This window comes from Eucalyptus grandis, chromosome 3 (genome assembly GCF_016545825.1).
Source record: "Eucalyptus grandis isolate ANBG69807.140 chromosome 3, ASM1654582v1, whole genome shotgun sequence".
Lineage (NCBI taxonomy): Eukaryota > Viridiplantae > Streptophyta > Magnoliopsida > Myrtales > Myrtaceae > Eucalyptus > Eucalyptus grandis.
This window is the reverse complement of record NC_052614.1, coordinates 64,302,118-64,315,460: the sequence shown is the minus strand read 5'-3', so window position 1 is coordinate 64,315,460 and position 13,343 is coordinate 64,302,118. Positions and strand designations below refer to the sequence as shown.

The following is a 13,343-nucleotide window of genomic DNA, read 5'->3' as shown; positions in this document are numbered from 1 at the left end:
GCGGAGGACAGTGGTTATGAGGATGGTTACAGGAATACTATTTGGCACTGTCCCCAAAAATTTGACCTGAAGATTAGCTGGAGCCCTAGACAAGAAAGGTCGCGTCCTCATAGGATGTGATACGACGTGAGATGGGTACGGACAAATTAGGAACGTGCCAATTAATTTTTATTAATCGATCCTTGACTCCGGAGTCAAGAACCCACGTCACATCTTACCTAATTGGAGTTAAAAATAACAAGGAAGATGCTGTTGGACAGAACAGACAAATGCAACTTTACTAAACGTGCTAATTTGATTCCGTCCCCCGGTGTATCTTGATCCCCGTCCTTGGCTGTCGATTTTCCAACCTGAAATTGGGGAGAAAAACCTGGGAGGCGTCCGTTGCCATGTTTCGCGTGCACAGATAGTCCAGATCCAGATAACGTGCTTTTTTTTTTTTTTTTTTTTTAATCTTCTTTTACTGTGTTCATATGTAACAACTTGAGCGATTTGTTTCTTATTATCTGAGTTTGGTCAATCTTATATTGATTACGAAAAGATTAATGGCTCGGAGGGGTTGTTTCTAGTCTGAAGTATATGAACTTAACTTATGAAAAGGGGTGGATCAAAGCAAAGTATCTTGGGAGTGAAAAATGGAAGGGACCAGCGAAACAACTTTAAGTTATATCCACGGTGACATCAATATCCAATTTTTTTACCAAATACATATCATTGTGACAATAATGCCATCCGTTTATCACTAAAATCCTGCATTTTGCCTATGGAAGAATTCAGTCTTACTTTTTTTTAACCAATTAAATCTCAAACCTTTAACATATATAACAATTAAGTCCATTCCATAAATTTTGAATGGAAATCATTGACATAGATATCAATTATCTTACATGGTATGGCCGCCGCTAATGTAGATAATTTTAAATAATATATTTTGATTTTTTTATATTTCTTTTCTTTTTATTCCCTTCCCTTCTTAGAGCGAGAGCCAACAAGGTCTGGTGATGGCGAGGCTTAGCCTCATCAACCATTGGCGAGGTCAACCTCACTAGCTTGATAAGGTCGTCAGCTTGCCTCTAGCCGATCAGTAAGGTTTGATGACTAGCTAGAGGTAGAAGGAAGAAAGAATAAGAAAGAAAAAAGGAAAAATAAATAGATAACTTGAAAAAAATTAAAATATTATCTTAAATTATCCATATCAACGCTATGTGACACTTAAAATGACTAGTGTCCATGTCAACGATTTCCTATCCAAATTAACCAAATGAATTAAATTAACACAAATGCAAAGTTTCAAGACTCAATTGGTAAAATCAAAAAAGTTTAGGACTAAATTGGCATAATTACAATACATTCATGACTTTTTTTGTAATTTTTCCCTTTGCCCATTGTCATAGTGACGGAATACCCAAAACTTTTTTTTTTCTAAGTAATCAACATCCCAAACTTATATTGTTGTAACAAAAATTTATAGTATTATTGTTACAATGGGTCAGGGATCTTTGATGACTAAAAAAGGTTTGGAGGTTCTAGCATCATTGTGAGCATAATTTAAAGTTTTCATGACAAAAAAAATTGGAATATTAACGTCATAATAAGTATAGTATTTTGACCTTTGTGTTATCATCCCAAAATGAAAATGCCCATTAAATTCATCATCAATTGTTATAGATGGGTCCATCAAGTCCAACGTCTGTGTCCATCCGTTAAACTTAATCTATTTGTCATAAATTTTGGGTCAAATGAACTCGTCATAATCCTGTATTGAAAAGATGGTCCCGAGAGATCAGAATTTAACTCTCCAAGAAGCTGTGGTCAAAGGGGGTAGGGAAAGTCATAAGGTCAAAGGTCATCTGTTCTTATCCTTTTGTTGCTTTATTATGGTATCATAATATCTCATTCTCAACTTATTTACCTGAAAGAATGCACGATCTTATCTCGAAATCCGGGAGGAGTAACTGCTTTAGAATTAGAGTAAAAGGTAGCTTTCCCCATTTCGATCTTCCTTGTTACGCTTTTCCTATGATCACATCTTTGTTCCATTCACTATGTCGCACTTTGTCATACGTTTCGGTTCATGATTGGGATGACCTTTCAAAGAAAATAATGGTACTCATGTTCAGCTTATTTCGCCAGATTGGACGTTGCTTGAAAATATTTTCTAAATATCGAATTTAGCTTAAGGAAAATGGTTTAGCTTCTCCACGTTTGATTGGACTTTTAAAATGAGTTATGAAACATTTTATGATGTTCACTATCCAATGCCTTTAAAGTGTGTTTATGATAAATGAATAGGGTCAAACACACGATCTCGGGATCATGCATGAGTCTAATTCTGGGGGGTGATGACCCCCCCTCCTCACAAGATCCACTTTCAATTTTTGTCACGTAGCTATAATTCTTTATATAATGATATCTCTTTGATCTTATCCTCTAAGTATTTTACTCTAGATTTGTCATTGATTGGGAGCATACGGGTTAGATCCAAAATTTATAGGGTCCGAGATCGAGGTGCCTAGATCCAGGACTCAAGGGATAGACCCAAGACCCTGACCATGCACATGGTTCCATAGGCCAGACTCAGGGACTTGGTCCCAAACTTAGTGACTCGATGTCCGAACCCAAGTTCCTGGGACAGATCCAAGGGCAACACGACAAGAATAGGGTCCTAATAATTGCACCTCCCATGTTCTTAAGATTGAGTATGGGAACCATCGACGGTCCACATCCTTTGTCTATTTAATCAATCACTTCATAAAATTTATGTTCCTTTCATTACACTGTATCTTACACAAACTCCGGGACAACAAGCTATGCCACTAGTTTGGGCATATAATATATAGCAGACATTTGGACCTATAGGCGGAATTTTTGTGAGAGACGGATATATGTTTAATTTTAAAAAAAATTCCAAGTTTCAATCCCCGCCTGTTAATTCTCTCCCCCTCGTCTGTTTCCAAAAGAGCATCCCTCACGAGCAAACAAACTGATTTTGTCAATCACTGTCAATCTCCACCACATCGCCGCCTTCGTATTTAACGTTTCCGATTCATGATGTTCAATCTACTTAGATGTCATTTCGAAGACTGTAGAGGCCATGTTGTGCTTTTCAATAAACTAAAGAGAAAACGGAGAGAGATAGGCTTTTTGTGGAAAGTTTTCTGGACAACAATTTGAGATTTGTGTCCATTGAAGTTGAGCCCATTAGAGCAAAATTTGCCATGGCTCTAGCCATGTTAGTTGTGGCAATACAACCAGCTTGTTTCTGACCACATAAGAGAAGGGACATTCATGGAAAAACTGAAAAGTGGGACAAGCTCCCAGTTTGATGATCCATAGAAAAGATTTCTCAATATGCTTTTAAAAGCATGAATGATAATCATTCTGTTCAAGAAAATCAATTTATGACTAGAAATTGATTTTTCTATTCTCTGGATGAGTTTTGAAGAACAATATGTGTTTGATAATAAATTAATGATACAAAATTTATGTTCCTTAAATAGAAATTCATTTGGTGGCGACATAAAATTATTTCACTCCCGAGTGGTGGTGAGAGGCAGCTAATAGCTAGGGATTAGCAAGTGGGAATGCGCCATACCGACGAGTGTCCGACGTGTGGTGACAGGCGTTCGGCATCTGACGGCCAACGATAGGTGGCTAGCATCTAGTGGTGGGCAGTGGGCTTTCGACGATCAATGGGCGACGATGGGTGATTGGCAGAAGGTGGGTGGCGTGGCGGATGGCGAGTGGTGATGAGTAGCTCGGGAGTTCGACGGCTAACAGTTGGGCTTCGATGACCAGTGGTTGAGCCCATTATAGCAAAATTTGCCATGGCTCTAGCCATGTTGGTTGTGGCAATACAACTAGCTTGTTTTTTGACCACATAAAAGAAGGACATTCATGGAAAAACTGAAAAGTGGGACAAACTCCTAGTTTGATGATCCATAGAAAAGATTTCAATATGCTTTTAAAAGCGTGAATGATAATCATTTTGTTCAAGAAAATCAATTTCTGACTAAATTGATTTTTCTATTTTTTAGATGAGTTTAGCGAGTAATAATACGTGTTTAATAATAAATTAATGATACAAAATTTATGTTTCTTAAATAAAAATTCGTTTGATAGCGACATAAAATTACTTCCTCCCGAGTGGTGGTGAGAGGCAGCTAATAGCTAGGGATTAGTGGTGGGCATCTGGCAGCCAGTGACAAGCGTTCGACGTGTGGTGACAGGCGTTCGGCATTTGACGGCCAACGATAGGTGGCCAGCATCCGGCAGTGGGCAACGAGCTTTCGACGATCAATGGGCGACGATGGGTGATTGGCAGAAGGTGGGCGGCAAACAGATGGCGAGTGGTGATGAGCGGCTCAAGTTCGGCGACTAACAGTTGGGCTTCTGATGACCAGTGGGTTGCGGGCAAGTGAATGGCGAGCGGGCAACTGGCGGGCGGGTGGCGGGCGAGCGGCAAGTGGGCGGCAAGCACAACGGACAAATTGGCAACGTGCCAGTTAATTCTATTAATTGACCCAGAGTCAAGAACCGACGTCACATCTTATCTAATTGGAGGTAATTAAATAACAAGGAAGATGCGATTGACAGAACTGACAAATGCAACCTCATTAGACGCCTAATTTAATCTACTCAATCCTATTGCAAATCAAAGGTAAAAAGAACAAATGAGTCACTCCGAACGGATGCTTCTGTACTCGGTGGATCTTGATCCCTTCCTTGGCTGTCAACTTTGCAATCTGTAAGGGACCAAAAAACCTGCGCGGCGTCCATTACCATGTTTCACGTGTACGGACAGTCCAGATCCAGACAACATACTCTCTTTTTTTTTTTGCTTTTTTCTTTTGCTGTGGTAATAAGTGACAACTTGAGCGATTTGGTTCTTACTATCTGAGTCTGGTCAATCTTATATTGATTACGAAAGGACTAATGGCTTGGAGGGCTGTTTCTCGTCTGAAGTATATGAACTTATGAAAAGGGGTGGATCAAAGCAAAGGATCTTGGGGGTGAAGAATGGAAGGGACAACAAAATAACTTCAAGTTATATTCACGGTGACATTAATATCCTAAATTTTTCACCAAACACGTACCATTATGACAAAAATACCATCATTTTATCACTAAAATCCTATATTTTGCCTATGGAAGAATTATCAAAAAACACATAAACCTCAATTCAGTTTTAAACTTTTTTTAATCAATCGAGTCCAAAATATTTTGCATTTATGAAAATTAAGTCTATCCAATCAATTTTGATGAAATCGTTGACATGGATATGATTATCTTATATGGTATGGCCCGCTAATGTTGATAATTTTAAATAATATTTTTGAATTATTTATTTATTTTTATATTCCTTTTCTTTTCTTCCCTTCTTAGAAGCGAGTACAAAAGGTCTAGTGATGGCGAGTTCAACCTCGTCAACCACCGGCAAGGTCGACCTTACTAGCCCGACAAGGTTGTCGGCTTGCCTTGGCCAATTACCGAGGTCTAGCGATTGGCTAGAGGAAGAAGGGAAGAAAGAATAAGAAAAGAAAAAAAGATAAATAAATAAATAAATCGAAAAAAATAAAACTATTATTTGATATTATCCATATCAACCCGGTTACCATGTAAAATCGCTAACATCTATGTCAATGATTTCTAATCAAAATTAATCGAATGGATTAAAATTGACACAAATGTAAAATGTTTAAAACTTAATTAGCCAAAAAAAAAAAAAAGTGGCCGCGTTTGGGCAACGAGTGATAGGTTTTTAGAGATCAATGGGTGATGATGGGCGACCGATGGAGGGCAACAGTAGGCAAAGTGAGTGACCAACTAGCAACGGGTGGGTGGTGATGAGTAGCTAGAGTTCGCCGATCGACGGTGGGCTGTCAACAATGGGCGGGTGGGCGGGCGGGGAGGTGCACGAGCGGTGAGCGATGACGAGAGTAGACAATGAAAAGAGTTTTTATTTTTAGTTTAATTCCATAAATAAAAGATAAAATGTTTAACTTTTTGATTTCTGTTCCAAAATTTGTTCTAGAAATAGAAAAATAAAATCATGTGTTACCAAATTAATTTCCCAAACCCGTTCTTTGAAATAGAAAAATGAAAAGCATAATAGTTATCATGCACACCCTAAAATAAGTCATTCAAATATGTTAATAATTTTTTTACGAAAGCATGGGGTATGCCACAAAAAAATAAATAATATTTTAGCTTTCTAGTAACTTTTTAAAATTTAGAGTAACTTTTGAAGGTTCTAACTAAACGGAAACTATGACAACAAATTTTTATATTGATTTGTAATGTCTTGATTTATAAAGGATTGTGTTATTACTTATTAGTGAATTGTGATTTTTATCGATGGCCTCTTTCACGGTCTTTTCTATAGGTAGAACTATTGGGAACAATCTAAATTTCCATCTTAAAGGGGAGCAATGCCCAATGCCCCCCTTTTTGCCCCTTCTATTGAGAAATCAAAGGCCCTCCTCCTACCGTCATTTCATTGACTCGTAGGCTTTCCCTCTGCTCATTGTCTTTGCGCGACTCCGGCGACGCCTGAAGGGGCAAGAAGCGTAGGCTCTAAACGGAGTTTAAACTTGGAGGATTTAGAGGTGAGAACTACAGTTTTGTTCCTCTCGTCTTTTTTTTTTTTTTTTTTTTTGTGTGTGTGTGTGTGTTGTTTCTGATATTTTTTATCTGGTGAAATGGTCTTCGATCTTTACGTTTAATCGGTGAATTGAACTTCTTATGTCAGATATTCGATGATTATGCTTATTCAAATTTACTGGATTTGCTTTCGTCGGATTCATGGGACAGGCGCATACCTCGTATGAATACACTGTTTCAGAAGGTGCGCTTGCTTCTGACAAAGGATGGAGGGTATGAACAGACTTCAAGCAGGTAATAGAAGTAACCAATTTCTTATACTTATTCTTATTAATTTTTAAAGGAGAAAAGTAAAAAAAAAAATTGTGTTTAGTAACTTCATTCACTAGTGAAATTTACTACTAATAGAAGTAACTTTTCATAAGTTAGTAACTATTGACTTTATTTTATTTTCATCTGGTTAAGAATTTAAAAAATTAGATCGAGAAGTAGTGGGACACACCATAGGTCTCTCCCTTGATAATGACTAGTTTTTACCCACTCGCTACAAACGTCGCAACTATTTTTTAGACGATATTGTATGTTATAGTTACTCAATTATATAGTGATATCATTTTAGATGTAATATAGAGATTTTATGTATGTAGAAGTAATATGTCAAAAAATCATATAATGATGATAGTGTCCCTAAATTGGCACTTGGAAAAAGTGAGATAAGATGACAATTATTTAGGGGAGCAGTACTTAACCTACATGTGACTATATGCTGCTAAAAATCAACTTGGCTGAGGCAGTTAAAACGTGGCCTAACTTTATTTCTTCTTTCCCCTTGAATAAGAAAGTCATCTTCACAAATTAGGGCCTCTAATTTTAGTTTCCCCGCAAGAGCACGATTTAAATAATTGAGTTGTGCTAATTATAAAAATTCTTTTTATTTCTATGCGTTCTTAGAAAAGTTAAATACTAACCTCTCATCAAGATATTAAGATAAAATGTGATGACATCTATATTTTTTAGTACAGGTTTTTTAACTTAGACGTGTTCCTTTATATTAGTCGGTTTTTTCGGTCTAATTTATAGTCAAAAGTCACCATGGAATACACAACATATTTAAATATTCTGCAGTTATTTTCTCTGTTTTGAAACAAATTTAAAGTACGTGTTGATATGTATTTAATGAGTCCGGTTAGTTTCTCTTCCCATAGCCGGCTAATTATGGTTGTCCGTTCCAAGACCGAAAAAAGAACTTCAATCAATTTTCACATGGAATATATATTTTCCTCTATAAGTTTGAGATTACAAAGAGATTAACGCGCTTGCGCTACTTCTTCTCCTGCAAACTCTCATCAGCGACTAAACCTATTGCCCTCGCTACCATCGCCACCAGAGACTGAGCTCACAACAGCGTTTACTCCTGGCGAACCGACAGGTTCCGCGGTGGCTTTGGGAGGAGACCAGCTTCCTCTGTAGAAAAGCGTGAAATGCGAACTATTCTGCTGTAGAGACAAACAAAATGCTATCTAGTGCCTTGCGACCCCAATTCCTTGTGGCGTCATTCGTGTTGCGGAATGGCCTTTTGGCGAGAGCAGGTGGAAGACCGACCAGTGCGAAGGATGACGTGGATCTCTCAAGAGGATAATAAAGGCTGAACAGGATGACGAGATCATCCCGTTTTTTATCTTCAGAAAGTTTGATGTCGCCGCCAACCTTAAAGTAGCAACTTCCAGGGGCTACAACAGGACAAATTCTGCGCTTGAAAGGTACGTCAAAAAGTCGCATCGGTGTTTGATCAATGTCCACCGCCGGCCATGAGAGCGGGCATGGAAGCTTGTGAGGGAGGTTCGGGAGCACGAATAGGGCCATGAGGGCGCTCACGATGGCCGCGATGGCGCCCATGACGAACGCCGGTAGGTTCCTCCCTAATGCGTCGTCGAGCTTCCCACTCACCACGGACACGATCATCTGCAAGACCAAATTAGAAAAGCACGAAAAAGGAACGTCTCAATCAATCATCACCGAGGCATTTAATCGAATCGAACCGTCGACTGATCGAGTTCCTCTTTATGGCTATGCAGGAATGGACTTTTTAAGGTACGTTAGTCTCTCTTTCTTGCCGAGTCGCGTGTTCTTAGGCAGGAGAGGATTGTGATGTTATCGTGAGATGCCTGACGTGTAATTTACAGGGAAGAAATGGAGACTTGTTCACGTGGGCTCATGCAGAACTATAAATGTCTTGAGGGGGAAAGGGTTCTTTTTCTCGTCTCGTCTTCTCTTTTCCTTTCAAGTACGAAACGGTCAATACCGATCGATGGTGGTAATAAAACCTAGAGCAGATTCAAGTGATGACGCACGTTGGGATTCGATTGTGTTCTTGTTATATTACCTGCGGGATGACGATGGCCATATTGAGAACGCCCAACGAAAGCCCTGTAAAGGTAATTCGATGATCAGGACGAGTTCATCAGTTTTTTGTCTGGCCGAAGAACCAGAAAAAGAAAAAATGAATTATTTCACCCAAAAAAATGGATGATTCCTTCACCTTGGCCAGCGCCAGCACTGGATGAGTAGATTGATGCCAAAGCGAATGGAATACTGTATGTGACCTGCGCACCGTTAGATGGAACGGAAGATTAGCCGACCTGGTTGCTCCCGTTTGATTTTCCATTGCTCATAGAAAGTAGAAATAGAAGAAGGGATACTACTCACCGAGAGTGGGATACCGAGGGCGGAGAAGATGCCGAGAGCGCCGCCCTTGACGTTGGTTGGGGGCGGGACCAGGCCGTGGACTGCGCGGTACGCCTTGGCCATCTTCGTGACGGGGATGGTGCCGGCAAACCGATTGCAAGCATGAAGTTTACAATGGCCCAATACCTCTTGACGCCGCCCACCACCTTCCCCATGGGCTCGACCACTAGAGAGGCGAAACCGAGGACCACCGAGTTGAGCATCAAGCCTAAGGAGCCGGTGTGAACACCGAGGTCGTAGAGCCGCTTCTCCGCGGGAGTCCCCTTCGCCTTCCCGCCGTACACCTCGAGGCCCACCCAGTCGGTGTCGTAGAGGATGAAGGGGAACCATGCGACCCAATTGAGGGCGGTCACGAGGTAGAGCAGCCACATTGGTCTGGACAGGTTCTTGAACGCCGAGGTCACCCCCTCGCTGCTGAACGGCGTCATTGGCTCGGGATCGCCGTTGGCCAGCTCCTTGGGCGACGGGTGAATGACCTCTTTGACCGTCGCGACCACGCCGATAGTCACCACCGCGAGGAAGACGATGTCGATGAGGAAGCAGGTCTTGAGGTTGGCGCAGTAGGTGTCGCAGGCGACCGTGGCGGTGAAGGGCAGCATCTTGTAGAGGTTGTCGATGGAGCCCACGGCGTAGCCGAGGACGTTCCCGACGGCCATGAAGAAGGAGTAGAAGGCGTTGGCAATGCGCATGCGCCTGTGGTCGTTGGCGGAGAGGTCGGCCAGGAGGGCCGGCAGGGGCCCTGGAGCATGTTGTTGGCGACGTCGAGGATCCAGAAGCCGATTACGAAGATGGCGACCGCGCGGGGCTTCATTTCCTGGTCAGCCTGTCGCCGCCCTTTTGTAGCCAAGATCAGCAGCGAAGCCGATGAGGATGACTGATGTGGCGACGAAGAGGGCGCCGGTAATGATGAAGGGGCGGCGGCGACCCAAGCGATTCTTGGTGCGGTCGCTGAAGTAGCCGACGATGGGCTGCACCAGGAGGCCGGAGATGGGGCCGCAAAGCCAGATGAAGGACGCCCACATGTGCGGGACGCCGAGCTGCTGCACGTACAGGGTCAGCAGGAGAGGCTGCAGCGCCCACCCGAACTGGACGCCGGCCGCGATGGACGCGACCACGACGATCTTCCACAGCGGGCCATGGCCACATGATCACCTCCGTACTCCATGCTTGCTATCATCTCTACTTAACTGTTGTCCTAGTAGCAGTAGCAGTAGTAGTCGTCTCGTCGTCGTGCCGCGGCTGCATGCAGGGATGGATATGTCCTCCTGACCTCCTCCAGTTGCGCTTCCGCTTGCGTCTCGGTGTCGTCGTGGGAAAGCGGAGGAAGCTGCCGTGGCTGGACAGCGAGGGCGACCCGAAGCTTCGAATCTCCCCTCTTTTATTCACTATTTTTTCAGTGCTGGAACTGGTCTTGAGGATTGGGTTTCATGTGGGAACGAGCTCTTATATAGACACAAGGATGGAGAAGAGAGAGAGAGAGAGGAAGTGAGATCGGAGAGAGCGATGGATACCCACTCACATTGATCGTGGTGATTAATTGCATTGCGCCACTTTTTGGGATAATGACCGAGTCCAGTGGCCTTCAAATCCTTTTGGCTACACTTTGGCAACTTGGCATGTTAGGGTTCAGAACTTTTCATGCTATTTTATTATGGGGACGAGATTGTTAGAAGTTTCATAATTTATCTTACGTGACTCTTTAGATTATTTTGGAATTCGAAGTGGCTTTTTAAAAGAAATTGAAGTCTAATATGAAAAATTCTTTGTTTGTAACAAGAGCTAACGAAACGTTTTTAGAAGGACTGTCTCTCCCCCGTGAGAATAGTTGACTCCATAAAGAAAATTTATAGAACTTTCTCTCTCTCTCTCTCTCTCTCTCTCTCTCTTTCCACTTTTGCTCTCCTTCGATCTTCTCTTTACTTTGGCTTGGAAGCAGAGTCCGGTAACTTCGATGACAATGATGCAGCTCCTCCTCCGTTATTCACTGTTCTTCTTGCTTTTCTCTCCGTGTGCTCGCTCCGAGATCTAAAGAAGGGACGATGGCAGCTCCTCAGGGAGTGTGTGAGAGAATCTCTTTCATAGCACTTTGGGTGTTCTTATCCCCAATTTTATTTGTGCATGCGAGTGTTTCACTGTCGATCGTTTTCTGTTTTCCCTGTTCTTTCATCCTCGGATGCAGATGTTGGATAAATCGACAGCGGTCATCGGATAATTAAACAAATTTACCTGGCATTGCCAAAAATGAATGAAATTAGCTGTAACCCATAAAGAAAGGTCACGTCTCTTGTATTTTAAGTTAATTTGCTAGTGTTGGCCAAAAAAAAAAAAGTTAATTTGCTAGTGCGTTAGTTCATCGATACTGGCTAATATCGAGTCGTATCCTTAGTTAATTTGCTAGTGTGTCAGTTCATTAATTTAAGAAAACATCGTAGTACGTACCTAATAGGGTCAGATAAGATTGAATATCAAATGAGTGGAATTCTGACAATTTGGAATGTCCAGTAAATTCTATACTAAAGTACTTCGTGGAGAACATGCATATGCAACTTTATTGGACATGCCTAATTTAATCTATGAGGTCCCCTGATCCTATTGCAAATTAAAGGTAAAAGAACAGATGTGTCGGTGTCCGAATGGATTTGATTCCTCCTACAGTTGATCAACTTGGCTGCCAACTTTTCAATTTATAAATAGGGAGAAAGACATGAAGCATTCATACTATGATTCATGAAATAATTTCAAATAAGAACCTAAAGTGAGATCATTTTCTCAAAAAATAACTCAAAGCAAACATTATCTCAAATAAAGAGTAGACAATTGATTGTTTTTCTCAAAAGAAGAGCTCAAGAGTGAACATTATCTCATATAAAGACTTGGAAGTGAAAATGTTAGTCTTAAATAAGAATCATGAAACACTTGTTGGCCAAACCTTCATTGGTCGGCTTGCACATGCGGTGCACTTTCCACTCGTGTGCTTATTCAATCAATAAAGACGACAACAACTAGGGTAATTTTCTTTTCAAAATCTGTTTTGACCCAATTTGAAGAAGCCTTAAATTGATGGCAGGGTTCCTCGAGAGCTCTTTTGGGAGCAATTTTCCTCCTATCACTGATGTAACTTCAGTTTTTGATATGTGTCTATCATTCCTGGCTCCTAATACTTCCGCTGGAATAAGAACACAGGTGACCTGTGCAAACCAATGAATTGGAGAAGATTTGACCTGCTAGTGAGCTCGAGTACTTATTTTGATTGAGTTAGCCACTTTAAGCCTTTATTTGTAACAATATTTACTCAATATTACTCTCTCTCTTTTTTCTCGAAATGGCCTCACTTCAAGCTTTTATTTGAGATTGAATTAAACATTCATGCCATTATTTAAAACATGGTCCACTTTGGCCCTTTTATGAAAATTCTAACATACTTCAAGTTCTTATTTAAGATAATGTTTACTCTAGATCCTATTAACTGCAATTCAAGCTCTTATTTTAAATATTCCCTATTTCATGTGCACAATAATCCAAATCCAACTAACAACAAGCTTGTTTTATTCTCTCTTACCATGGCAACAGTAATGACTTTTGAGAGATATGGCTCTTTCTATTTGTGTTTGGTCAATCATACCTTAATTACTGAAAGATTGATAGCTTGGATCGCTGAGACCCAACCAACAAAATATAGAAGGTTTGGGTCAAAGCAAAGTACATTGGGATGAAAATGAAAGGTTAAATACTGAAAAGAAAGTCCTAATCGCCAAAATTCAAATTTATACCAGTACAATAAAAGTACCTCTATCTACTATCAAAAATCTTAAGCTTTGCCCACGTGCCATTTCTTATATGCCATTACCTATATCCAATGAGCTGCAGGAGCAGGCAGATAATGATGAGGATGCTAATGATGAGCTCAATGGACCTAAACCCAGTGTTATTGTTGAACGGTAATGATGCCCAATAATGACCAACTCTCCCAAACCAACCACTCCCCACTTTCCTTT

The 13,343-nt window shown here is 41.0% G+C and overlaps 1 pseudogene; it reads right to left on the bottom strand.

Moving 5' to 3' along the window:
• Window positions 1-7,964: 7,964 nt before the first annotated feature.
• LOC120292053 lies at window positions 7,965-10,493 on the bottom strand (annotated as a pseudogene).
• Between the last annotated feature and the right edge of the window lie 2,850 nt (window positions 10,494-13,343).